At 43.1% G+C, this 27,500-nt stretch overlaps 1 protein-coding gene across 1 annotated transcript in view; it reads left to right on the forward strand.

Annotated features, from left to right (window-relative positions):
• Positions 1–2,290: 2,290 nt before the first annotated feature.
• Positions 2,291–27,500, forward strand: part of trpc5a (transient receptor potential cation channel, subfamily C, member 5a) — a 120,048-nt gene continuing 94,838 nt past the window's right edge. Inside the window, exon 1 of the mRNA XM_030430925.1 lies at positions 2,291–2,421. The gene's annotated coding sequence lies outside the window, so the exon portion shown is untranslated. The remainder of the gene's footprint in view (positions 2,422–27,500) is intronic.

The raw sequence follows: 27,500 nt of genomic DNA on the forward strand, positions 1-27,500 counted from the left end.
GTGAGAACCTATTTACGGAGCATTTAATGTTTCAGCAGCCAGACCGAGCGTCGTCGTTGGATTTCATCTAAAGTTTCTAGTTTTCCAGTCCGGACACTTTTAATTCGTGTTCATGCCTCTCTTCAGTAACCTTCCCTTCACGAGGGACTCCAGGTCATCATTTACTTTCAGGCAGCTCTAACTGGACCTTTGCTTCAAGAGCCTCCTCAGCATTCAGACAGCACCCTCCGGTTTCCAGCTGGCCGTTGCACCTGGGACCCGCCTCCTGGCAGTGATTGACAGCTCTGATTAGCAGGAGGAGGATGGATGAAAGTCTCTAAAAACGGTGATGCGAGATTCCTGGAACAAATACCCAGAGTTAGATTCTGTTCTGATCTGCCCGGGAGGAGCTCAGGCTCAACGGTAACCATCGTAGCCGTTGATGCTAACGTCAGCTAGCATAAAACACTGTTGACAGAAACTTAAACCTGTGTTGATCATCCCTTCCCGCTAATCCACACTTGTTTAACCTTCAGCTTTAGTTTTATTTTCACACTGCAACGCGTCGTTGCAGCACCGCTTTCTCTGTTTTGTTACGTCTGCTTCCCCCGATAAACACTGAGCGTGTTGTGTGCCCAAACTGCACCAAATTCGACACTTTGCCATCGTTTTATTTTTATTTTTTTGTTCCTGTTTTTTGTAGCTTTTCTTGTGCTCTCTCGTCCTGTTGTCATGTTTCACCTCAACTTTTTCCCCTTTCTGTTTACACCTGTGTCTCATCAGTTAATCAACTCCTGTGTATTTAAGTCTTTTCTCCTCACTCTTGGTGGTTTCCTGTGTTGCCCGATCCTGCTCCCTCATTACGCGTGTTGTTCTGTACTCTGTTTTGTTGCTTGTTTTGGGTGGAATTTTGGCCAACCAATAACTTTTTTCCAGCCGATACGAGACCCGATAATGACCTGACTCTTGTGGCTGACACCGACAATAGAATCCAACATTTTTCTGCTTGTTCACGCACACCTGAGTGAAAGAAAGGCAACGGCGTACTGAGCAAAGATGGTTTCTCTGATGTGATAAAAGTTTGTGGTTTAACTTGTAGACATTATTTCCCACCAGTGACGGCAGCAGTTTGGCGTTTTGAGGGCGACATCAGTGCGTTTGTTGTTCTTCTCTGTTTTTATTGGCTGCTCAACGAAACAACTTTAGGCTTTTGGCTTTCTATCATATAAATAATATCTTTATCTGCCAATGAACTATGATGTCAGTATTCCATTATTGACAGATAGATAGATAGATAGATAGAGTAGATAGATAGAGTAGATACTTTATTCATCCCGAGGGAAATTTAGACATCCAATAGCAACATACAACCGAGACAGCAACAAACATGAAATAGAATAGAATAGATAGAATTACTTTAATGATCCCAGACTGGGAAATTATTAAATATCTGTCACATCTACATGTACAGCCCCTCGTCCAGTTAAACCATTACAAAACTGCAATATTAGATAAAACCTTTGCAAGAACTAAAGAAATACTGTAACAGCAGGTTGTGCAAAAAAATAAAACTGTCTCAGTGACAAAGGAGGTGTGGTTGGAAGAGTAATCAATATATCCTGCATCCCTAATTCTACTCACATAACCTGAGCAGATAACATTGTAAATACATAAATACAATTATATTTTGTGGTGTGATCTTGCGTGTTTGTGCGTTAACATTCAGCAGAAGCTAATATGTGTCATTTTATGTAATAGTTGGTTATTGGAACAGTATGTGTGTGAGAGAGAGAGGGAGAGAGACAGAGAGAGAGAGAGAGAGATAGAGAAAGAGGGAAGACAGAGAGAGAGAGAAGAGGGAGAGACAGAGAAGAGAGACAGCGGGGTTCTAACCACCGACGCTGCAGTTATCGAGGATCCAGGAGCTGCAGGGAGCATCACTGATCCGCAGCTGCACCGTCAGCCTGTCTCCACCTCACAGAGCTCCTCCATCACCTGTAGCTTCAGGTCTGACACGGAAACAGAGGGAGGAGAGAGAAGGAGAGAGAGAAGAGAGAGAGCCTGTATCCTCCTCTCCCAGCAGCAGCAGCAGCACATCAGGATGGAGCTGCAGCATCAGCACCACCAGCTGCAGAAGCGTCGCGAGCCGCTCCTCCGTCGTCTCCGTCCAGGTGGCGCGAGGAGGACGAGCTAGAAGAAGAAGAAGAGGAAGAAGAAGGAGGGAGAGGAGGAGGAGAAGGAGGAGGAGGAAATCCCGCGAGAGAAAAAAAGCAGAGAAACAGACCCAGAGACACGCAGAGAGCGCAGAGAGGGAGAGGACGCGCCGCACGTGAGGGCGCGCGAGACCCCCGTGGAGAGGGGACTAATCGGTAATTTGGAGCCGCAAGATCATCGTGTTTTTCCCCGCGCGCACCCGGAGAGGGAGAGTCTCCGACAGTTAAGGTGAGCAGCACCGACACCGACAACCGAACCGTCCTCCGTCCTCCTGCCGCTGCCGCTGAGCAGAGCAGCAGCGCGCGCACACTCACACCTGTAACATCACTAATTGATTAATTAACTCGTCACAACTGTGGCTGACGGTGGCGCTCGGTTTGTCCCACCTGTGAGCAGGTTAAACCCCGCTCCTCTACAGGAGCAAAATACATTAAACGTCGGCCTTAATGTGGAAAAATCCGATTTATAGACTTTAATGCTTTAGAGGTTTTTATTTATTTATTTATCTTCAGGTGAAATGTGTTTTCTTCCCCTCGGCTGGTTCCCGCAGCTTCTCCGAGCCTCATCCTGCGCGTTGGCTCTTGTGTTGTTGTAGAAATGTTCCCTCCATCCTCCCACATGTCCGGACCGATCACACCTTCACAGCACTTCAGCTGCTTCACCTCCTGCATGCTGCTGCTGCTGCTGCTGCTTCATACCCACAATCCCGCTGGATTTACCACAAAACTGCAGATGTTTGATGTTTGATGTTTTATTGTGGTGATGATGATGATGATGATGATGATGGTGGTGGTGGTGATGAAGCTGCTGCAGGTTGCACGCAGATAGAGAGAGAGAGAGAGAAAGAGAGAGATGCTTTGGGTGACTGGTGGGTGGTTTATGTATCCTGACTCTATTGACTAATGCTGGAAAAGAGAGGGGGTGCAGAGAAAGTGCGCTTGAGCTTGCGTGTGTGCGCGTGTGTGTGAGAGAGAGAGAGAGAGAGAGAGAGAGAGAGAGAGGCGGCCTGCAGAGTTTGTGTGGGTCTCTGTGGGCTCTGTGCGTTTTGTGCAGTTTCTGCGTGTTCATATACACAGACACGCATATGTGTTTGTGTGTGTGTGTGTGTGTGTGTGTGTACGTGAGCGCGCTTCAGAGAGGAAGAAACAAACATAAGAGAAAACAGAGAGAGGATAGATGAAGCTGCAGTGTGTGTGTTTGTGTGTGTGTGGGGTTTCTTTTATGTGGCGTGCGTGCACGTCAGCGCGCTCGCCGGGCCCAAAGGGTTTCCCCTGCATATTAAACCCCTCAGTCAGCCCTCTTAAGTGTTCCCCCCTCCGTCCACCTGAAGCAGAGTACAGTACAGCCTCCTTTTAAATGTCAGCCAAAACATTAAGTTTCTGCTGCTGCCGCAACAAGCACACACACACACACACACACACAAGCAGAGTGTCGGCACAGATGGCAGACGGCAGCTCTTCAATATGAACATCCAGCAGCGGATGAACAATAATTGTGTCTAATTGTATCATGAAATTTTCAGTTAATTATAAAACATCGTCTCGCCGGCAGTTAGGAAACATTGGTTTTAATTTGAGCTCCGTGCGTCTGCCAGACTGACCGAGGAAGTTAATATGAGACAGCGAAGGTCAATAATTCAGATCCTACTGATTAGCACACGTAATTAAAATCATAAAAGTTGAAGAACAATGATCAGTTTAGTTTAGCAGGGTTGCTCTGTGAGGCCAGTGCCTTCAGATCATGTTCAGATTTTGTTGGATAGAAATGATAAGAAGTCGTTTTACAAACCGTCTGTATGTGCAGACGAAGCTCCAAGAATTGTTGATGGCTGCGCTGCCTCGGTGAGAAAGACTCTGCGACGTAACTCACCAGATTCAACCTGTTCTCACTCCCAACACTTCAAATACAGCAGCCGCAGTGGCCAAACAGGTTTGACTAAACCTAACCACGTAGTTTTGGAGTCTTAACCAAACCACATAGTTTTGGAGTCTCAACCTAACCACGTAGTTTTGGAGTCTTAACCTAACCACGTAGTTTTGGAGTCTTAACCTATCCACGTAGTTTTGGTGTCTCAACCTAACCAACTAGTTTTGGAGTCTCAACCTAACCAATAGTTTTGTAGTCTAAACCTAACTACATAGTTTTGGAGTCTCAACCTAACCATGTAGTTTTGGAGTCTCAACCTAACCACGTAGTTTTGGAGTCTCAACCTAACCACGTAGTTTTGGAGTCTCAACCTAACTACGTAGTTTTGGAGTCTCAACCTAACTACGTAGTTTTGGAATCTCAACCTAACTACGTAGTTTTGGAGTCTCAACCTAACCAATAGTTTTGGAGTCTCAACCTAACCACGTATTTTTGGAGTCTCAACCTAACCAATAGTTTTGTAGTCTCAACCTAACCACATAGTTTTTGGAGTCTTAACCTAACTACTTAGTTTTGTAGTCTCAACCTAACCATGTATTTTTGGAGTCTCAACCTAACCAATAGTTTTGTAGTCTCAACCCAAGTACGTAGTTTTGTAGTCTCAACCTAACTACGTAGTTTTGGAGTCTCAACCTAACTACGTAGTTTTGGAGTCTCAACCTAACCAATAGTTTTGGAGTCTCAACCTAACCACGTATTTTTGGAGTCTCAACCTAACCAATAGTTTTGTAGTCTCAACCTAACCACATAGTTTTGGAGTCTCAATCTAACTACTTAGTTTTGGAGTCTCAACCTAACCAATAGTTTTGTAGTCTCAACCCAAGTACGTAGTTTTGTAGTCTCAACCTAACTACGTAGTTTTGGAGTCTCAACCTAACTACGTAGTTTTGGAGTCTCAACCTAACCAATAGTTTTGGAGTCCTCAACCTAACCACGTATTTTTGGAGTCTCAACCTAACCAATAGTTTTGTAGTCTCAACCTAACCACATAGTTTTGGAGTCTCAATCTAACTACTTAGTTTTGTAGTCTCAACCTAACCAATAGTTTTGGAGTCTCAACCTAACCAATAGTTTTGGAGTCTCAACCTAACCATGTATTTTTGGAGTCTCAACCTAACCAATAGTTTTGTAGTCTCAACCCAAGTACGTAGTTTTGGAGTCTCAACCTAACCAAGTAGTTTTATGGCCTAAAACTAACTGAGTAGTTTGGCAGTCTAAACCTAACCAAACTACAACCATAATGTCATTTTTTCATACACTTCTACAAATTATCTTCTTCTTCTTCCAGCTTCCTAAATCTGAGGATTTACTGTTTTTTCCTGAATTTCTTTGTGTTAAACCAATACTTGACGTTTGGGGCCAAAACCTATTCCAATAAGCGAGAGCGACTAACTTTCCTCATCAACAGAGCGGCCAATAGTCTTTAATGATCCCTCAATCGCTTGTGATGAAGTTATTAATGTAATGGAGGCCCGATATTTCACAGTTCAGCCATTTTGAATTTTTGATACTTCATCTCAAAATGAGGTTGATTTGTGGTCGAGGCTTTGTGGATCCACCACATGGTGAGTTGGACATCGGTGCTCCATCTTACATGGTTACAAATGGCCTCTAAATATACTAATGGACGGATCGCCGATGGAAGGGTTGAAGACATAATTACAGACTCTTTGAACATTTTTCACCACAAAAAGCTAATTGGAAAATTGTGGATGGATCTGTCGATATTGAAAATAATTAGATGCAACCCAAATCAACAAGACAGCTGCTTTGAGGAGCACAAAACCACGACTAATGAGGACACATGGTACAGTTTACCACTGACAGGACCAGACAGTCAATATTGTCATGCACCTTTTTGTCTCTCACCAGCTCCCCAGACATCAAGTGTCAGTATTTTTCTTGTTTTTCAAGCATCCATGTTTGTTCTGATGGAGCTGATTGCGTAACAGATCACACTTCAATGATCCCCCGTCCCTTTTTCTTGCGCTCCGTCCAAACCGTTACCTCAGCAGCTGCAGAGACGGATGAAACATGCTGCGAGTGCCAATCTGACTTATCATGAAGGCGTTTGTGTGCCGTCTTCATCCTAAGGCACTGAAACCATAATAAAACATTTATTGATATTCTGTGGGACCTTGCAAAACAACATAACAGGACCGCAACTTAGGATTCTTTTCATTTTACGGTTCATCTGTTGATCATTTCCTTGATGATAAAAAATGTCTGAAAGTCCAAGATGACGTCCTCAAATGTCCAAAGATATTCACAAAGAAACCAGAAAATATTCACATTTTCGAAGCTTTTAACTTAAGATATTCCTCAACTGAATAATTGATTATCAAAACAGATGGCAAACAATTTGATAGATGACAACCGATTGATTCATGGTTGCAGCTCTACAATACAGCAGTCAAGACGGGTGCTGGAACAAGAGACCAAAGAACAAGAGACAAAAAGTGATGAAACTGAATAAAACTGGAGAATCCAAAGAGAAAGAGAGAGAGCTTGAACATGAATGTTTGTTTAAAGACGGGGTTTAACGGCAGACAGAGGATTAACTCTGTGGAGTGAAGAGAGGAGAAAGACTTAAACACTGCGCAGGAAGTCAGACGGGAGAGAACAGCGGTTCATACCTGGGATTTAAAAGTCTCGCTTCGTACCGAGCGAGCGGCGCCTCTGCAGCTGCCTGTGTTCTGACTTTATGTTTGCATCACTGCACTGTTGAACATTAACAGCAGATGGCTGCAGCTTCACTGTCGGTCTGAAGTATAGAGATGTGAAGTGAGAGCACCTGGAGCTCAGCGTGTGCTGTATGCGGCGATGGTACACCGTGTACCCTCTAAACTCAGACAGGAGGATTTAAATTTGAGTGTTTTTTCTGAGGATCCAACGCCTGTTAACATCTGGGTAAAGCCGCCCTGTGGCGTCTTTCGTGTAAACAAATAAAGTTATGTTGACATTCAGTTTGTATCAGCCGAGCCTTTCTCAGCACCACTCGAGCAAAATTAATGTAAAGTCAACGTGGAGGGCATCAGAACTAAATCAAAACATATTCCGGATCTAATGGTTTGTAGTCGTCCCTGTTTTATCATGAGGCGTTTTATGTGTTGTTTATCTGTTATCTGCTCAGGCTTTACCAACTTTTTGTCCATCTTTTTGTCCAAATAATGTCATCTGCATATTGTTGAATAAAAAACGAAACAGTACGCACACAAGTCTTCCACAAACTTCGGAAAACACTGATTGATGCATTTCCTTCCCCTCGAAACATTTGCAAAGCTGATGTCTCTAAAGATCGTTTGAACTGTGCATTGTTTCCAGCCACGTTTCCCAGCTTGCTATGTTGCTTTGCTATCACCTGTCGATCAGAGGCAGAGTGTCATCATTCAACAATGACTCACTTGACAAATATTGCGTCATTGTTTTGATCTTTGTGCTTAAAAACAGCGAAGGGTGCATCAAATAAACCTCAGATCACTGAGACTGTATACAGGCTGCATGTCAGAATCCTCCTCAGGGCTTTTTGTTGTGCGGTCGTCACATTATGATACTTGAGAAGTCAAAAACTTCAGATAATCGTATGCAGTTGGAGCAGATGACCAAATTCTTCTGTTTCACTGTTCAAACAATCAGTTTCAACAGCTAATGTTTATTTAAACTGGAACTCTGCTAAATAATTTAAGTCCTCTCCTCGCTTTCAGCTTACAGGGAGGTTTTCTGAGTCGAGCAGTGTCCTACATTTAAGAAAAATTGTTTACACATTTAATAGTGTCTTCTTCAGTTTTTAGTTGTAAGCATTAAAGGGTCCCATATTGTGCTTTATTCAAGGTTCATACTTTTACTTTGGGTGTCTGCTAGATAACGTTTGCATGCTTTAATGATCCAAAAGCGCCTAATTGTTCTCAAACTGTCCGTCGCACCTGTCTCTTTAAGGCCCAAGTCTGCTTTGATTGGTCGGATCACACAGGCCCGAGCAGACACCATCTCCCGTGTTCCCACATCAGCTCTGACAGTGTTTTTGGGCTCCGGACGGCTCGTTTAAAGGCACGGTTCTGTATTTTTCTTTGTGGATTTTCACATGTTGATACTTTCACGGTATTTTATTCACCTGACGACGAGGGAATCTCATTTTCTATAGCGCCGATCTTTAAATATGTCACATATTGTCTCTTCCCTCCGTGATGATCTTTGTGTGTTGGTGTTTTTTACTGCAGTTTAGAGATAAACTCAGTAATCAGCAGGTGTTTCTGTTCGACGTGTCTCTGTGTGATCAGCTGCAGGTTTCTCGAGCCGACACAAACTTTCAAATCCTTTTTTCTGTCTTTTTTTGGTTTGTGATTCTGCTCGGCTGACCTGAGTGGGCGAGGACTTTTTTTTTGTTTTTTTTTGTAACTATCACAAGCCTCTTTCCCTTTTTCTATCTCTCTCTCTGTTTTTCCAGCACACCTCCCTTCCTCTCTCCATCTTTCTTCCTCCTCCACTCCACTCTTTTATTTTCCCGGTGAGATGGATGAAGAGAGGGAGAGGTGTTCGGCTTCTGATTGTTTTGTGCAGCAGAGTGAAACGCAGTGGCTGCACTTCATCCCACCGTGGACGCTCCTCTCTCTCTATTATTCACTCCTTTTTCTTTCTCATCGCTCGCTGGCGATCCCTCCATCATTTCCTCTCTCTCCCTGCATCCCTCCATCTTTACCTACGCACTCGCATTCTGTCGATCTCCTCTTCTGATTCTTCTCCCTCTGCTCCTAGCTCTCTTCTCATCGCTCCACTCGTCGTCGAGTGTCTCGTCCTTCTCACGCAACCTCCTCCTTCTCCTTCCACTCGTCTCCCTGCCGGATTTTCTATTCCTTCCCTCTCTCACATCTTCTTCTCTCAGTTTCTTTTGCTCCTCTCTTCCTCTCATCCCTCTCTGTTTACTTTCCTCTTCCTCCTCTCGTGTCTTTCCTTATTCCCTCTTATCCTCTTTCTTACTCTCCTTCCCTCCTTTCATCTAGTTTCCTCTCCAGTTTTTTCTCTTTTATTTTCTCTCATCTCCTCTCATCTTCACATGTTTCCTTTTGTTTCTTCTTCTCTTTTTTTATCCTTTTGCTTCATTTCATCTGCTCCTCCTTGTTCAGCCATCTTCATCCCCTTGTCTCCTCTCCTGTCCTCCTCGTGCTTCCTCCTTCCTCTTCTCTTCTTCTCTTGTTTAGTTTCCTGTCCTTTCCTTTCCTCAACTCTTTCTTTCTTTCTCTCGTTTCCTCTCCTTGCTTCCTCTCTTCCTTTTCTCATCCCCTCCTTTTTCTCTCCTCTCGTCATGTTTCTTTTCCCGTTTTGTCCTTTTGCTTCCTCTCATCTACCTCTGTTCTTTCCTCCCTTTCCATCTCCTTCTCTCCTCTCCTCTTCTTGCTTCATTTTCCACTTGCTCCTCACTTCTTCTCTCGTTTCCTCTCCTAGCAGCCTCACCTTGTCTCATCTCCTCACATCTCATTTTTCTTCCTTTCCTTTTCTCCTTTTTCCTCATTCCCTCATCTCCTTCTCTCCATTCCTCCTTCTTCACCACCTTGTGTCCTACCCTCTCTACGCGTTTCCCCTTCCTTCTCCCTGACAGTGTCTCCTTTCCTTGTCTTCCCACCTATCCTCGCCTCTTCTTTTCTTTTCTCTCCTTTCATCTCACTTTTCTTTTTTCCTCTCCTTCTCTCTTCTTGTTTCCTTGTTGTTCGTTTACTCTCGCATCCCTACCTCTCCTCTCCTCTCCTCTCCTCTTCTGTATGATGAGCCTCTCAGGAGGCAATTGAAAAGCAAATGATTGCAACCTATATCACGGTAGATTGCTTCACACACTCTCCCATACACACACACACAGACACACACACACATATGTTAGCTTGACTAACAGTGATGTATAGCGTAGTTAGAGAAGCAGCACAAGAGCTGCTCTGTGTTATGAATGCTCTGTCTTCACACACACACACACACACACACACAGCTAATGCAGTTGTTGTGATGGCGCAGGAAGTGGTAGCTATTAATCAGTGAGTTACGTCACTGATCACTCTGAACACACACACACACTTTACACACACTGCCTCCCTCTGCCATACACGCTTTATTAGCTTATTAGCTGAGAAGACACACACACACACACACACACACACACACACACACAGTTGGTAGTAGACTCGTATTAATCAGTGAGTAGAATGACATCATCACCAGTTCTTCTCCAAACAGCAGCATGCGACCTGTCTGCTAATGAGCTGGAGGACACACACACACACACACACACACACACACACACACACAGACACGTCATCCATCTTGGTTCTTTCGTGTTGATGGTGAGTTCAGGTTAGGTACTGAAACAGCACTGATAGAGATAAGAGCCAATCATGCAGAGACGCGTCACTACAGGCGCAGCTGCTTCAGTGGATGAGCTCCGGCCGTGTTGTTGGGCTGCGTGTGCATCTGGACAATCATACGTCACTAGCAGAACAAGCGATCAGCTTCTAAAACACTGTTAAAATAGCACATCTGGCACAAGAGGAAGGAACGACTGGCGATGTGTTTCCAGCAGTGCACGTGTGATTGGTCACATCATTTAAGCCTGTTGAGCTTGATTACTTTGACAGGAAATCAGGAAAAAGACAAGACAAGTATTGTGTCCCTCATAATGTTAAAACCAACCTAACCCTCATTTTAATCATTGCAAACTTGAAAAATATGCGACATCTAGATTGTAAGGAAGAAACATCGATTTGATTGATAAAGGAAATAGTTGGTTTGACACACTTTAAATGATTTCCTGCACGTTACATCAGTAAGACTTGCAATTTCTTGCGGATATTGAAACTTTGACATCATTTTCTTCTCTGCATTCAGAGAGCAGACGCAGAAACATCCAGTCATGTTCAGAAGTGTTGTGTATCACAGGGATGAGGCGTATTTATTGGCATCGGTGCAGCCTTCGAGAGAACAACAGAGAAACGATCATTGAAAACAAGCTTACATGTTTTCTTCTGATTTTTTGGGGGCTAAATTAGAGTCAACACGCCACAAAACACAAACACACGATGTTAAATGTTAGTCGACTGTAGTTTTTGCGATCTTGATGTTGAACTTGTTAGATTGTGGTCGTGTTGTTTCCCTTATCTCTGCCCCATCGTCTCATTAACACCGGGGCTCGTCTATGTGGCCTGTTGCCTGGAAACATTAGCTAATTAAACCTTTGATCAGGAAGCAGGAGGGACATCAGGATGCCTTCCTGGGCTCCAGCGAGAGTTTAGCGGTGTCGTGGCCTTTTTACTGGAAAACATGCAGAACCAGGAAAAGGTGAGCTCATGTGAAACGAAAAGAATAAATGAAAATGGGCTGCAGAATTAGCAATTAAGCAGAGGAAGAGCGATAACCCTGCTGTTTTCTTCTCATTCTGGTTGTCAAACTGAAATTGAAATGCATGAGGCATCCTCTCTTCGCCCTGAAATCCTGCTGTTCTTTGTCTCCGCTGCCTGTCGATAAAGACGCAAATCAAGCGGCGGCGTCCGGCAGCAGCTGCAGCCATTGTTCTAGAAAAGAGCGGCACTATGGGATGACCTCGGGGGTCCCGGTACTTCCTGTTCAGGCAATTAATGAGCTTAAGTGTCCCCACAATCCAGCAAAATACAACTGAGTTTTTTGGCTAGTATTGATTAGGAACTATTATGATTCTTTATGGAGGGTTTTTATGGATGTTGTTTTATGGTTTTGTGGATACCACAGTGGGTTTTCATTCCTGCAAATGGAGATAATGGACTTCAGTAATCAAGCTTTCTATTGGTGACCTAACCTTAAAGGAAAACACACTTTCCCTTATAGGATCTATTGTTGCTGGTTTAAAGACTTCAGCATTAAAATGTCAAAAAATTACTTGTTTTTTTGGTTATATTTTGTTGATTTGCATACTTACATAATCTCAAATGTTTCCAAGAATGTTTAAACAGAGAAGTTTGACATCTCAGCAGTGCCTTTTCCTCATTTGGTAATTTTTTTTTGCTTTAACGTCTAGAAGAGAATCAGAACTTATGGAAGAATACATACGTAAACTTTACATGAATAAAACTAAAACAAGTTTCTAACCAGTTGTAGTCATGTCAAGCTTAAAAAAGCCAGTGCTGGTGAGTTGAGGGATGTCAATTATTGTCAGTCACATTGCTCATTTTCTGCTCACAACAGTTTGATATTAATTGGCGTTTCCTGTTTATATAAACTGTCAGTGTGGGTGTCAACGGTGGGAATTGAACCTGAACCTCAGGCTGAGCTGCGCAGCTGCAAAACACTTCTATTCTTAGAAGAACCGAACAGGTTCATGCCTGTCGGCTTGTTGTCGTTACATCACACACACACACACACAACACAACTTCTATCAGATCCATCACTGTCACCCCTTAATGACACACACACTTTGTACTTCCTCACTCCGTTCTCTCACCTCCTCACACACACCTGTAATAACATCATGGAGGGGTGTAATGTCAAATTGTCTCGAGAATGCTGTCTAGACTTCTGATGTGCAGCCTTTGACCTCTGCAGCTTAGTCATCGAGACTTTGGAGGAGGGTGTTCCTGTGTGAGAGACAGAGAGAGAGTCAAAGTCAAAAGAGAGACTGAAAACTCAAGAAAGAAGTTATTGGCTTGATGTTGACGGAGCAAGAAAAGGTGGAACTAAACCTGCGAGGGGTAGTGCAGCACCCGGACGGTTTACAGAACGCACATGCGAGAGTTATCTTGAAGTTCATCTTCAAACAAGGCAGCGGGTTGCGAGCATTTATTTTATTTAATGACTGAATAGTTACCTTTGCAAGACGAACATTCAGCTCTCAGCGGTTGCGGAGTGAAGCAGCTATCAGTTGACGACCGCTGACAAGCTAACAAACCCGCTGTAGCATTCAATAATAATAACTCCTGCGTCTGCTCAGCGTCTTGTACATTAATCAATAATAAAAGACTGCAGATTGTTTATCTTGATTTCCAGTTGTGTCTCATATTGTATGTCAGCAGATTAAAGACCCATGTTGAAGGTCTAGCACACAGTAAACTGCAGCAAAAGAGCTAAATCAATTTGGAGTCGAGAACCTTTTTTAGAATCGATTCTGAATTGAATCTGATGATCAGAAATGAAAATTGGAATCTGAATCATGAGATTGACAAATATTCACACTCCTGCTTTTAATGTTTGACTTGAGTCTTGCACATGAAAAGAGAAAAGGATTATTCAAGCAAACCGAAGAGACGTTGCTGCTGAACATGTCGACCAAAGCAACTAAAGAACAAAATGCCAGGAGCTTCAGTTCTTTGTTTCTCTTCTAAGCGAATAGCAATGAGTCGTCTGTGTGTGATCAGTGCTGATCAAAAAGATCAGAATGTTTCTGATTATCGGTATCTGTGATCTTTCTGTGAGATTGCCAGCACATTTTATCTACAGTATAATAATATAAAAGCAAGCTACCGTGGCTCTGATGCAACAACATCTGACTGGTAACACGACACAGTTAATATCCTGTAAACGCCAAAACTACAAAATAACTAGTTGGACTAAATTAATCAAGTAAATGTAGTGGAGAGGAAGAATAAAGTAGCAGAAAAGTACTTCAGAACAGTTTATTCCATCACTTGTTTGACATTTTTGAAACAAACATTTTCCCTTTTACTGCAAATGTATCTCAGTCCTGTATAAAGTTTCTCAGTCTTCTTTGATTTTTCTAATAATGCGTCGCAGCCCGGTCGACCCGTAGCAACACGCCTGTTAAACACACAGTCAGACGAACGACACACGCCCATGAACACATTGATTATAAAGCCAGGAGAACATGAACACACACATGCTCAACGGGAGAATGAATATTGGCTGCCGATACGTCCGCGTGTCGACCAGTCGATGTGAAGAGCAGACGACGTCTTCGCGGTCACCTGCCTCCTGAACTCCATCACCGTCAGATACAACACAACTCCTTCTCATCACACCGCAGCTTCAAACTGATTCCAGTCTTTGTAAATCTGCATCTAAACACAGAAGCAGGTTTTTTCTGAGCTCTTAAAGCTGCTGGTTGTCCGTCACTCCGGATAAACAGGAACATTAAACTTCATGTTCGGCGTTTTACAGCCTCGCTCGTAACGTTTTATTATTGTGATGGAAAGATTTCTTTAAACGTTCAAACGCTGTTCGTTCCCGCAGCTCTGCTGGTCGTCTGTATAATCTCATGAACACGCAGACTTTCCCCTCTCGTATCTCTTTTCTTTATTTTCCTCGGTGACCTCTGTGCCTCTCTCATTTTTCTAACAGCTGGCCTTTTACAGTCCTCCCATTACTTCAAGTCTGCTCTAATGGGATCAATGCTTTGAATACCACAGGCCGCTTTTGTGCCCCGTTATGTAATCAAGGCGGGGACAGAACATTAGATTTAATCTGAAATTCAGGAGCAACCCCCGACTCACTTCCTCCGCCTCTTTCTTCAGTCACAAGGCAACTGAAAATGCTTAACAGAGGCGTAAAATACATTTAAAAGACCTTAAAAACAAGAAGGAAGATGTCAAGAAACAAAACATTGAGGTTAAAAATACAAAAAGAAGCTAAAATAGTGGCAAACAAAAAGGATGTCAGCATCGATTTAAAAGACATGAAAGTCGGAGCAGACCTCAAAATGTCTTCAATCTGTATTTTTATCACATTCCCAGATGTATTGTGTGTAGGAAGGGGGAAAATGTAGGAACTGCACATTTTAAACCAAGAAATTCCCTGCGAGGAAGATCAGAAAGACTGCAGAGAACGCTCTGCCTTTCTCTAACAGCACGCGTCAAATAACAACATGAAAACAACGTGACACTGTGAAATGAGTCTTTTCTGGTGGGTTTCGTCTCATTGTTCAGCTGTCCGGCCCACGACATCACTCGTACGCCGCTCGTAGCTTCGTCCTCGCCCGTTACTGACTCAGAGCCGAGCAGCAGAGCCGAGATGGTGAACATGGGAGCAGCTCAGATCAACTATTTGTCTGTTTTAGCGCCTCTTGGTATTCTTTCTGGACTATCGGTTGCTATTCATCATCAGTTTATGTCTCAGTTGTTTACATTTACTGGTTGTTTTTAGTTCTTTGTTCAGATGTTCAGAGATGTTTTATTTTAAACAGTCTCACTCTGACTTTTACATCAGTTTAAATGTATCTTGATCATTTTTTATGGATGCAGCCTGGAAAGAAGCCCGACGTTGTTTTGTTCAGGGGTCGACTGATATGGCATTTTCAGGGCCAATACTGATGCTGATCGTCAGAAATCAAGGAGACTGTTCACCGATTTAGATTTTTATATTACCTCACTTGAGTCTTTCCTTTTTCTGCTACTGTCTTCCTCCTTTTAGTTACTCGTTGCTTTGCAGATTCAGATCATTGAGCGTTTACAGGTTATTAATCGTGGCGTGTTACCAATCAGATACTGTTGCATTGGAGCCAAAGCAGCACATTTTTGAATTAGTTGATTTTATCTGCAATCAGACAGAAAAATCTTGGATACTGTTAATCAGAAAATGCTGAATATCAGCCCAGTGATCGGTCTACACTACAACTACTTAAAGTATCCAAGTTTATCTTGTGGCTTCATGCAGGAACTCAAACAGCATTAAAGAATAAAAACAAAGTATTAATTGGCATTCAGCTCAAAGCATGGCTGACCGTAAATATCTAAGGCCAAACAGACGTCTTTTTTCTGAGGGTTTAAGGAAAAAGTTCCCTCAATAGAAGATGCAAAGTGAGTGATTTAAGCTTTTTTTCCCCCTTTGAGGATAAAAGCTTGTCGTCCTGCTGACAGTTGTGGGCCTGAGGTGCTGCAGATGTTTCACTCTGACTTAATAACAAAATGAAGGAAGCGAGGCGAGGCGACAGTCGCCACGTTCTGCCACGCCATCCTCTTAAGTGCACAGCCCTCTATTGACTTCCAGCCCGACATGTTTAAACCCAATACACAACCCCAATCCATTACCCGGGCCGGCAGCGGGACAATGAGTGTCTCGTTGTCCAAATGAAGCAATTTATTTTAGGCTTAATGTGCAGGAAAAGCAGTCACCCATGATTCAGCGAACAATGAGCGCCGGGGCCATTACAAAAAAACGCAGCAATTACTTTGAGAGATAATGGGCTGGATTAGATTGTTTTATATGTGGAGGAGAGCGGCGGCGTACCTGTCGTCTGTGTTCTGTCTGTCTGTGTCCTGTTTACTGTGGACGTCAGCCTCTATTAGCGTGTTCAGTCTGTGTTATCAGGACAGACTGACGCTTCTGTCGTCCTGTGTGTGAAATTGCAGATGGTTCGGAGCCCGAATGCCGACAAACAGGGTAATAATCGTCATTTTTTTCCCCGACTTTGGCACCAGAGAAGAAGAAGGAGCGAAGAGGTGATGTTTGACACTGCGAAGTGAAAATGACACCTTCACTTATATGTTTACAGATGTTTGTGGAGAAAGAAAGCACTGTCATCAGATCAGGATCAGGTATCAGCAGATTCCCTGGAGAGAAAACGTTGGATTGGGCTGTTTTTGAATCACACGCTTAAGGAAACGCAGATTTCAGGGGTGCGAAGTGACGACCAGAACAGAGCAGAAGAGGACAGATGTGTTCGCAAATTGACAATCACATTTAAGCGAAAGAGATTCAAACCACTGGAAGAGGGGAAGTGGAGAGAAAGAACGAGGGCGACTCGTATCAAAATGTAGGCAGGTTGAAAAATTAAAATGAAAGGATAGAGCCAGAGGGGACGAGAGAGGGAGAGAGAAGGAGAGAGAAGGAGAGAGGGAGGGTCAGAAATACAAATGAGGCCAAATGTGGAAGAAAGAGACGAGAGACTTCCTGTAAGTGAGATGTTTAACCTGCAGCTACACCGGCAGAGCTGCTCAGAGCCGCAGTGACACACATCGTTCGTGGCTCACGTCGCCTGAGATGAGTGCAGATGGGCTGCAGGTTTGATTCCTGTTGAAGTGAACCTCCTCAGTGTCACTAATCTGAAGTGAAACTGTTAGATATTTACACTCAGAGGAAGGTGTTGAAGTTCACAACAGGGCTACAACTGACAATTATTTTCAGGATTCATCTGTGAATTGTCTGTAAAATGTCCGTTTTCACAGTTTCCCAGAGTTCAACGTGACGTCTTCAGATCGATTCTTTTGTTCAAAATCCAAAGACTCTTCATTTACCGTCATGAGTGACAAAGAAAAGCAGCAGATCCTCATAATGAAGAAGCTGGAAGAAGACGCGTTTGGGATATTTTGCTCGAAACTAATTGTTGCAGATCTAGTTAATGTTCATACATAATCAATGAATCTGTGAATCTACGAAATGCTCCTCACAGACTCTCAAGGTCTCACAAGGTTACAGATGTTCCCTTCAGTCTCACTCATCTAAAAAGCAAATATACTATTTGATATGAAAACTGAAAAGTGTCACATCTAGACAATATTTTGCTTTATTGTCTGAAATCATTGATTTTTCATAAGGAGTGTCCCGATGGTTTGATTTGATTTTCAATTTAAACTTTCTTCTCTGCACTGACAGCTGTTCTCAGAGTGTTGGCAACTCACCCTTATATTTTTATTATTCTTTAGAAAGATGTTTTATACAACAGTTTGACTTTATCCTGTTGGCTTTTTGCAGGTTAGAGTTCAAAATATCTAATGTGATGGATTTCTTGATTTCAACAAAAGAACAAACAAAAGAAGAGCTGTACCGCTAATATTTTATTGAATGTTAATTGTTTTTGTTTCCGTTGAGCATCAAGGTATTAAAATACATATGTTTTAATATAACAAGGCCACAAAACCACACTTGACTCATGCAGATGAGCATCGGAGGGAGTTCACCTATTAATAATGGTTCAGCGTTAATATTATGAAGCAGTTTTCTTCCTTCAGTTTGATCTTTTCCCTTGAATGTCCTTGTAAATGTGAGTGTAAAATGTCCTTGAGCAAGGCGTTTGTGTCCAGCTCTGTCAATGTAAAGCCTGCCTGAGCTAACTGGTGCTCCCTGCGATAATGAAGGTTTACAAACCAAAGTGAAAGATGGCCTTCATTAGTAAACGGCTGCAGCGTCTCCGTCGCGGCACCGCCTCGCAGCAGCGAGATCAATAACCCGGAGCGCCTGGAAAGCAGCATTAAACTCCGCTCAGTCTTCAGGTCTGCGGAGGGATTTATCACAGAAAACAATCTAAATCTCTGCGCTTAGGCTCCGACGTCTTCCACCGCCATTTAAAGAGGCTTACAGCGAAAATCAGTCAACGGAGGCGGCTTCTCCGCGGGACGGGAGGTTTAGGGAGAGTAATGCCGCCACATAACAACCTGTGAAAATCTCTATTTATCCAAATCAGAGCTTCACCTGCACATTCAGCCTCAGATCTGCTTCAGAGTCAGACGCTGAGCAGCTTGACAGGTGTCACTCTTTCATTTTTCCGCACTTTTATCCCAGCAGCTCAGGGGATTTGAACGACTTTGAGCGAACACATGTTGTTATGTCTCCCTGAGGAGGAGCTCTTCCCATAAAACAACCCTCCACCGAGACGTCGGAGGTGTTTTAAGTGAACTGTGGCTCCGAACGTTGACCGGCCGTTACTGTGATGACTCGGCGACACTTTGCTGGACAGAAATGGACGCTACCAGACATTTTTTCTGAAGTCATAATCTATTTTTATTTTATTAAGTCAGGGTGTCCTTTCTCGTGATCAATAAAACTTCACTTCTCCCTTTGATATATTAGCCTCATCATCCATAATCTCCTTCTGTTGTGTTTTCTTGTTTGAAATTGATCAGTTGTTTAGTGGAGTTGGTAAACTGCCCAGAGTTTGCTGTCCTGATACATTTAAAGCCGCGGTGATTAGAGTAATTGGTTATTGATTAAAAATGAAAATGCAACCTTTATATTTTAACGTTTAATCCATTGAGTGTAATCTTTGAAGAAGAAGTGAACACGTTTTTTACAGCTTCGCAAATGTGTGAATAGCTGTTTTTTTTCTCTGCTAACAAGACGGTAAACTGATCATCTTTGGACTGTTAGTCGGGCAAAACCAGCCTGTTCTCACTACCAATGCACCCAAACAAGTAACCTTATAACCGTCTAGTTGTGGTTCCACATAGTTTTGGTGCCTAAACCTAATGAAGTAGTTTTGGTGACTAAACCCAACCGTGTGGCTTTGGTGACTAAACTTAACCAAGTAACTTTGGTGTCTAAACCTAACCAAGTAACTTTGGTGACTAAACTTAACCAAGTAACTTTGGTGTCTAAACCTAACCAAGTAACTTTGGTGACTAAACTTAACCAAGTAGTTTTGGTGTCTAAACCTAACCAAGTAACTTTGGTGACTAAACCCAATAAAGTAGCTTTGGTGACTAAATGTAAACTAATAGTTTTGTTTCTTAACCTTACCAAGTAGCTTTTGGTGACTAAATGTAAACTAATAGTTTTGTGTCTAAACCTTACCAAGTAGCTTCGGTGACTAAACTTAACCAAGTAGTTTTGGTGCCTAAACCTAACCAAGTAACTGTGGTGACTAAACCCAATAAAGTAGCTTTGGTGACTAAATGTAAACTAATAATGTTGTGTCTTAACCTTACCAAGTAGCTTTTGGTGACTAAATGTAAACTAATAGTTTTGTGTCTAAACCTAACCAAGTAGCTTTGGTGACTAAATGTAAACTAATAGTTTTGTGTCTAAACCTTACCAAGTAACTTCGGTGACTAAACTTAACCAAGTAGCTTTGGTGACTAAATGTAAACTAATAGTTTTGTGTCTAAACCTTACCAAGTAGCTTCGTTGACTAAACTTAACCAAGTAGTTTTGGTGCCTAAACCTAATGAAATAGTTTTGTGTCTAAACCTAACCAAGTAGCTTTGGTGACTAAATGTAAACAAATCGTTTTGTGTCTAAACATAACCAGGTAGCTTTGGTGCCTAAACCTAACCAACTATTTTGGTGGTTATAACCTATACCCAACCCTAAATCAGTAGCTCTAAAGCCTAATCTTAACCAATCCGCAACCATCCAAAAGTCATAATATATTAACTTTTGTCAGCTAGCTTTCTCACCAGACATTGTATATTATACATTATTGCTAACATAACCACAGAGCCCTCTACACCCAAAACACTAGAGGGGAAGGAAGAGCATCATTGTGTCTGACTATGTCACCATAATAAACAAGATTCAGCGTTGGATGATTTGATGCATTCAGGAGTTCACGTGACGTCCTCAGAAGTCTTGTTTCGTCTGACAAACAGTCGAAAAAGACTTAAAGAGTCAGTTTAAGATTTATGACAGAAATCAGAGAAAACCGAGAAGCAGAACTGGCGCTGGTGAGTCTTTGGCACGTTTGCCTGATATATTACTTTAATTTCCTGTAATTGTTGGTGATTCATTTCCTGCCCGTGAACTAATTGTTTCACCTCCACAGTGAATAAGCACAGACTCGTACATCACGCTGTAATCTACGCTTTAGATAATGTGGTGTCACGGTGAGGAGGTTTGCTGTGAAACAAAGTGGTTTTGGTGTTTGGAAAAAGATCTCCCAGAAGTCTCAGCGGCGGCAGCAGCAGAGTCGTCTTTCGTGGAGAGAGTCTCCGAGCCACTCCGTCTCTCCACTTTCCTCTCCTCCGCCTGTCGCATTGTCTCTTCTGCTTTTCACCTATGTTGAGTGTGTGTGTGTGTGTGTGTGTGTGTGTGTGTGTGTGTGTGTGTGTGTGTGTGTGTGTGTCCCTACGTGGCCTGTCTCATCATTTCCCATCTCCCTCGCTATATTTCTCCGTCTCTCCTCGCTCTCCCTCCCTCGGCTGTCTCCTCCTGGCCGTCTGCAGCCTGCAAATAGGATTAAAAATTAACACTCAATGTGTGTGTGTGTGTGTGTGTGCGTGTGTGTGTGAGGGAACAGAGGGAGGATGGGCCTCTGAAGTCATTGTTGTTTATCACATTTAATGGTTTGTCTCTGCACACTAGTTACCACATGATTTTAGTGGCACTGCCGCGACGTCTCATCTTCTCTCTTCCTCGGTTTTTCTCCTCTGAGTTCATGAACTCACATCCGGTGATTTGTGGTCTCTCTGGGGATCCGTAGCAATCCACTCTGGAAAATGACATTTAAAGTGCATATATAAGTGTTAGAGTCTGAAGCTGTCTGCAGTTGAATCCCTCTCTCAAACATAGTTTTTTAAGGATTTTGTTTGCAGTTTTAAATGTTACGTTGATTGACCAGTTCCGGCTCTTACATTGTTAAGATGAGCAAGTTTTCTGTCTTACACGTCATGTAATCTAATGATCTTTGTGTTTTGGGAGTTTCAGGATGTCACGCTGGGCTTTGAGAATTTAGTTGACAGAGGCGTGAATCCTAATTTTCTGTGTCACTGCACACGGTAACTTCTTTTTATTGCGTGACTCTCATCAGTACCTGTAGTAGATCACACATGTCCTGGGCGGCTGTAGATCAGGAGGTACAGCGGGTTGAGTAATCGGAAGGTCGCTTGTTCGAATCCCCGGCTCCCCCCAAGCTGCAGGTCCAAGGGTCCATGAGCAAGATACTGATGAGCAGCTCGCCCTCCACCATCAGTGTATGAATGAATGTATGACATACTCCTCAACTTATACAGTAAATAAAGTGGTAAAGCCAGAAAATCAACATAGACTCTATAACCTTCTGTCTGTGGATACTGGATACACAGGATAATGTAGAAACATGAACTTTAATCTTTAAACACATCAGTTTACATTGTCTAAGTTCAGACTGAATAACAATATCACTGAAAAACAACACTTAAAACATGTTTTTCTAGGGAAATATCCGTAACAATCTTATTTTGTGATCTTAAAACACCCCGCCTGAGAGTAACAGGAGTATTAAACTCATTATAATTCTTTATATCCTCATTTACAAAACCTAAAAGTTTGTCAAATGTCGTTTTGACCTTCATTCATCTTTATTTCATGATTTCGGTCACATAGTAGATCCCACCTGGCGATAAAACACGCCCACATTGGCACGCGTTAAGTCTTTTCCCGGAGTCTGAGTGAATCGAAGGTGACTTCAGCTGTGTAGCTGTCGGTCTTCTTTATGTCTCCCCATACACCCTCCTTCTTTATCGCCTCTGACAGGGAAAGAACCCTCACCTTCACCTTGCTGTCGACTTCCCGTAAACCTCCCCGACCTTTTAAATGTCTGATTTGTGTCGGAGGTTTCTGAGCAACAGGCTGCGTTGGACAGACGCAGGGTGATACGGGACTGTCGGAGGGTTTGGAGGGAACATCAGCGCAGCAGGGATGCTGGCAAGCAGACAGGGTGTTAACACAGCCGCTGTACCCGAGAGGCTCTGCTTTACATTTGACTCATTTAGCTGTGAGACTAATTCACACTGACGCGCCGGCGGCGAGGCTTCATCGAGGACGCTCGGTGGGCAACGTGAGCCGCTCCTGGGAATAAATCGAAGGCCTGAAAACCTATTTTTTCTTCAGCAGTTTCGTCTGATCATAAAATGGGTCGTGTTGAAAAACAAAACTCATCGGATTTCTGTCTCTGAGCTCTTCCCGCTGGACGAAGATGAAGTCCGTATCGGCCATCATCTTCATAATCGAACTGTTGCATTTGTAATTATGGTTCCGTACGCGTCTTGAAGTCCTGAGCGACCTCTGCGGACGGTAAAGAATCGACTGAGGACGTCGGTGATTTGATTCTGCTGATGCACATCGAAGCTTTTAGCCACAATCTGAACAGTAAAACATTTCAAACCTGATTAACGACGACTCCGAAAAAAACTCGTCGGATGAAGCAGCTCTTCTGTGCTTCTTCATTATTCTTGCTGTAGTCGTTGGCACCAGATGCTGCTGAAATGACTCTCTCCTTCTTTATTGATCATTTTATATTCAGTTTGAGAGGTTTTGTTTGTTTCTTTTGCCTTTTCCCGAATCCCATTACTGCTGCTCCCACAACAGCCCAGTTATTCTACGGGGATCAATACAGTTTCATCTAATCTAATCCGAAGAGAGTCGTCGCTCTGGTTATGCAGCAAGGCACCGGGTTTTTCACCACACGCCAGATGTTGATCCAAATTACACCAGAACCTCGAAACACAGCGTTACACAGCTGCTTGATGAGGATAAAGTTATTTCTTCAGTCTCCAGGAGTCTGTATAAAGTCTGTGTACCAAAGTTTTTAACCGTTTTAAGAGTTTTCACACAGACCCTCTTGGAAACTGATCCCAGTCCAGTCCAAAGTAAATCCAAATCTGTTGTTGTATCTGGAGAACACAATGAGTCCACATCATATAGTCTCACATGATCCAAGGTAAAATCTAATAAGAATATCTCTAAAAATGAACTCTTAACTCATGTTTTTCTCATAAAATATCAACAGCACGCCAGTTTGTGACATTAAAACACCCCGTGCCTGAGGTTAAACTCATTATAGTCCTTTATTTCCTTATTTACACCAACTTCGTTCTTATAAACTAGTCAAAAAACAAGAGCAGAGGTGGAAAAATAAAAAAAAAATACTTTAAAACCCATTCAAATGTTTTGAAATCCCATTGGTTACATGATGGGTCAGTCATCTGGAGGCTGGCGTGTCAGCAGCTCAGGAGAGGCGGGATAGTTGGTTTTCGTTGGCTGTTGCGGGCCACAGGGCGGGCATAGAGGCTCCTAACTGGTGGGGTGAGGAGTGAATCAATAGTTCAGAGGTCGTCAATTGATTGCATTGAGATTTATGCACGGTGTTCTGTGTTTTGGACTAAATATGTTACTGAAATTGATCTACTGGACGTTTGGGAATAAGATCGGGGACTTCATCAGTGAAGATGTGTACGTGCTTGCTTTTAGGCTCGTTGGTTTGTAGCTGATGCGGTTTAATCTTGAAATGGAAATGGATGTATGTCAAGACCACACACTTAAATCGACACGCCAGGAATTGTACCAGTTTTTATCAGAGTAGTATCTTATTAAATTAATCTTCTCAATTACAAAAGTCCCTCTCTTTCAGTCCAGTAATCCTCTCAGGACAGAGGAACTGAATCATCGCTTCACTTTTGTCCAACGATTCAGACTTCTTTATCTCCCGTCTCATTGTGACGATCATCCCGCTCTTATTGTGAAATATTCTGCCCGGGCCGACTTCATCAGGCCGCTCTGAGCTTTCATAAGCAGTTTCATTCCTTATTGGTCGTTTGCCCCGCACTCATAGGGACATAATATTGATTTACATTGCATTTAGCCTTTTATAGACAGCTCAGTCAATTAAGGGATGAATGGTTAAATTATTCATGATATCGGTTTCCTCAGCACATGAACCTGAAATCATTTAGCGGCTCAAAGGGACACTTACCGCAGAATGAGAGTCAGATTCCTGCTCTGCTGCCGAGACGTGTCTCATTGTGTTGTAAGTATGCAGCCGATGCTCTGATCCAGCGAGGCTCACGGCGGATGAATGAGCGGGGTTGTTACTCAAGGACGCCCGGCACTCGTTACCTGACAGTCTGACTTTTGAAGGAAACAAAAGTGACTGCTCAGCTGCAGAAATATCTTGTTAAAGCACCTCACCGCGGAGAACACAGTCGGCGCCCTCAGCTCCAGGTGATTTCTTTACTTGAGGATGAGTTCGGCCTTAAATCAGAGAAGATGCACGGTAGTAAAATACAGTAAATGTTTCCCATTCCTTCTCTTCCCACCTCGAACCTCACACGTGTCTGAGTGTCTCCCAGTTCACGGGAATACCGAACTTCAAATATAAACTCTTGCAAACGCAGCACAGGGACTCAGGGATGACTTTTAACAGGATGAATGATGGCAGCCAGAGGACCGGGAGGTGGAGGGCTCAGGTGGAGGTGGAGGTGGAGGTGGGCAGTGCAGGGAGCAGTCCTGGGGGAGTGGATGATGAAGAGGATCTAGTGGCTGCCTGGCAGGGTGAGGGCGGATAAAGATGGCAGCGGAGAGCTGGCATGTAGGCAGGTGACGGGTATTTTTGGCGAGGCATTTTCTAGCTGTGTTCGTGTCAACAACCCTGGATATTTTTGAGAAGACATCTGGATACTTGCAACTTAGGTTGTAGCAACAAAACTGGGTATTTTTAACTCGATGTTCGGACATTTCCTGCTGTTTTTGTGTGCGACAGAAGCCCTTTTTTTGATGAGATGTCTGTATATTTCCCTGCTGTGATTGTGGCAACACATGGGGATATTTTTGATGAGAACTCTTGACAAGGCATCAGGACTTTCCCAGTCTTGTTTGTGGTGACAAAACTGGATGTTTCCTGACGAGCCATTGGGACATTTCAGACCATGTTTGTGACATTTCTGAGGATATGTTGGATTGTTACTAGCTGTGTTTTGGGGGACCAGATATTTTGGACAAGATATTCAGACATTTTGTAGTCTTTATTGTGGCCGCAAAACCAGATATTTTTTTAATGAGACATGGGAACATTTCCCAGCAACAAACTGGGTAATTCTAATGAGATATTGGGATGTTTCCAGGCTTGCTTGTGGCAACAAAGAGGGTGTTTTTTGTCAAGATGTCGGTACATGTTCCAGCTGTAATTCTCAGAAGTACAGCATTATCATCGGCTCCAGAATGGAACTGAACGTAAAGTAAAGAGAAGTTTGAACGTATCCAAACACACTTTGCCGACATGTTTTTCCGATGACTGGGTTGTGATGAGACGCTGTGACATCGTCAGCATTAATCAGAGAGAGATTCGGTCATTACAGCACTTCCTTGTATCGGGTGTAAGGGCCGTTAAACTTTGTACTTGACTTAATCACCAGCCGACGGCCTCTCATTTGCTCATGTAGAGGTTTCATCACTTAATGGTCGACATCAAGGGAAGACAATGTGCTAATGAGTGCAGACGGACTTCACCCCGGCCTCTTTGAAGCGGCGCACAGTTTTGATCTCGGCTCAGTTTTCATGACGTGGCCCCCTTTAAGGACCGCTTCAGTAAGCAGCCACGTCTGCAGTCTATCATATCACACAGCACCACAGAGAGCTCTGACATTTAATTTGAGAGCCGGGGAAATCAATATCACATGCCGCGGCCTCTTCTACTCCTTTACAACTGAATGTAATAAAGCTCATGATCATAACGTCTGTCTGCCGGGATGTACATTAACCACTAAAGATGGAAATGAAACTGCTGTTTAGCTCAGAACAAGTTGTCCTTTGATTCCTTCTCGACTGCTCGCAGTACAGATCATACCAACGACCACGTTGGACAGTCAAGAAGATCAGGGAGGGAAAGGCCGGGGCAGATTAGATGGACTGAACAAGGTCTAAGAGAGTCACTCGGTGACAAACTGGGCTATTATGTTCGCTTAGTCAGTCATATTTTTCAAATAAGCTTCAGCCAGCCGCTGGTTAGCTTAGCATGAAGACAACAAGCAGCAGGAGGCGGCTAGCCAGATTCTGTTAGACATCAATAATCAAACCAGAGAAACCTGATTATGAAGTTTATTCACAACCCGATCGCTGGATGAAATCTTAGCCAAGTACGTTTCTGCAAAACCCCAGCTGAGTTAACGCTGTATGTTTCTTTGTGTTGCATCTTTCTGTTTCTTTAAGTTGATTTATGTTTTACTTCTCTCTCATCAGAAGTCTGTTCTCACACTCTGGTCGGGTTTAGGCACAAGAACTACTCAGTTGGGATGAGGAGTGAGTCGTTGTTTGGTTTAAAATACCTGTTTTGGTCGCCACGATCACGGATGGAAATATCTGCAGGTGTCCCAACAAATATCCAGTGGTGCGACATGAACTGTGGTCGGTGGTTTGGCAGCCTTCCCCTCCACCTCCTGATGTGAAAGTTGGATATTATATATCATATATAAAGCACATAAGAATGTGGTGGATGTTTTTGGCAACCTCGGATGTATCTGCGGTTTGCAGACTGGGCTGTTTTTATTGAAACTTTAATGTTTTTAATAATTTTTTCAGCCACAGCCACTTTTCAGGTTATTTTTTGGACGTCTTGTTCGATAACTCAGTTTTGCTGAATGTCAAAATGCGACCTGTCACCAACCTCTTTTTTTGTAGAGACTTAACAATGCTTTGCTCAGGTCGTTGTTAGCTGTTAGCACCTTTTTTTAGCATACGGCCATGCTCGTATCCCTTCTTATCCTATACTATCTTCTCTTTTCGTCCTCCGTGTGTTCGTTGTCCTTTTGTAATAGCCGGAGCGACTGAGGCGAGAAGACGAACGCTCTGCTCCTGAGTGAGAGGAGGCGGGGAGTGTATTGATACTGCAGGAAACGAGTATTGACACGGTTACAAAATTTGAGATTTGACATTATTTATTGCTGACTCAGCTCAGCCTGGTATTTAAGATTTGACTCCCTTAAGAACTAACGAAAGAAAAACCACGAAATATCCCAAAAAAT

The sequence above is a fragment of the Sparus aurata genome, chromosome 10, assembly GCF_900880675.1.
Source record: "Sparus aurata chromosome 10, fSpaAur1.1, whole genome shotgun sequence".
Taxonomy (NCBI): domain Eukaryota; kingdom Metazoa; phylum Chordata; class Actinopteri; order Spariformes; family Sparidae; genus Sparus; species Sparus aurata.